Consider the following 1274-nt stretch of genomic DNA (forward strand, 5'->3'; position numbering starts at 1 on the left):
TGGATCCAGTGAGCTGCTCCCTCCTGGCAGAGCAGCTCTCAGGGCTGGGCTGAGCTCTGTGTCCCTTGGATCCCCCCGGGGCAGGGGGGACTCTCTGATGTCACAGGGGTCTCTGGGCACCACCGTGTCCCACATCACAAAGGGTCCCTGTGTCACAAAGGGCCACACCCAGCACCCCACCAACAGCTGGAGAAGTGGCACCACGGGGACCACATGTGGCTCCTCAAGGCCAGGTCTGGGCAATCCCAGAGTCACTGGAACACCGAGGCTGGAAGAGACCATCAGGAGCATCCAGTCCCACCGTCACCCAGCACCACCTAATCCATGTCCCCAGGGGCCACCTCCAGGTAGAGGGGCCCAGGGGCTGCTCCTCCTGCCCAACCAGGAGGAAATCTGAGGCATGGAACGCTCAGACAGTCAGCAAGAGGCTGGGAAGGGGCTGCAGGAGCTACAGACCTGTGTGTGTACAAACAAACACATCACTTTTTTAATATATATTTCTAATAAACTCAAGCAACTGGTTGAACACAGAGAAGAGCATTAAACACAACTATATCCCCAAATGCCCAAATATCTCCAGTTTTAACCCAACGGTGCTTTTGTAACCCACGTCCTTAAGGCAGTGGGAGAGCACCCAGGCTACCACTGCCACCCTTCTGCTTGGGGACACCCTGCAGAGGTGACAACATGGCCCTTGGTGGCCCTGGGCCACCCACCTGCTGGCAGATGTGGGTCTGTCTGCACTGGGCAAGGCAGAGTGGGCACAGCCTGGGGTGCTGGGGGGTCCTGGGGGGGAATAAGAGGAAGGTAACAGCTATAATAATAAAATAATAATAATTACAATAATAATAATGTATTTATTTTATTTTTAAACCTTTCTTTTAATGATGACAAGGCTGACACTGACGCTGGCGGTGATAATATTGATATTATTATTAAAATTAATGGGTTTTGAGCTGGCAAAGCATGGGCCTTGGGCTCGTGCCCCCGCCTGTCCCCGAGGCTCAGCACCTGATGTGCCGCCCGCCCGCCGGTTCCAGGAGCACGATGGAATTGGAGTGACACGGAGGAAAATCAATCTGAACGAATGAGGTCACCTGCCTCATAAATAATTCATCAAAGGCGCCCGGTGACACACCTCGGCCCCGAGAGCCGAGAGGAGGGGGGCAGGTGGAGGGGCTGGGATGGGTGCTGGGGACAGGGGTGGGTGATGGGGACAGGGATAAATTATGGGGACAGGGATGGGTGCTGGGGACAGGGGTGGGTGATGGGGA

Source organism: Lepidothrix coronata, unplaced genomic scaffold (assembly GCF_001604755.1).
Source record: "Lepidothrix coronata isolate B3197 unplaced genomic scaffold, Lepidothrix_coronata-1.0 Scaffold219, whole genome shotgun sequence".
Lineage (NCBI taxonomy): Eukaryota > Metazoa > Chordata > Aves > Passeriformes > Pipridae > Lepidothrix > Lepidothrix coronata.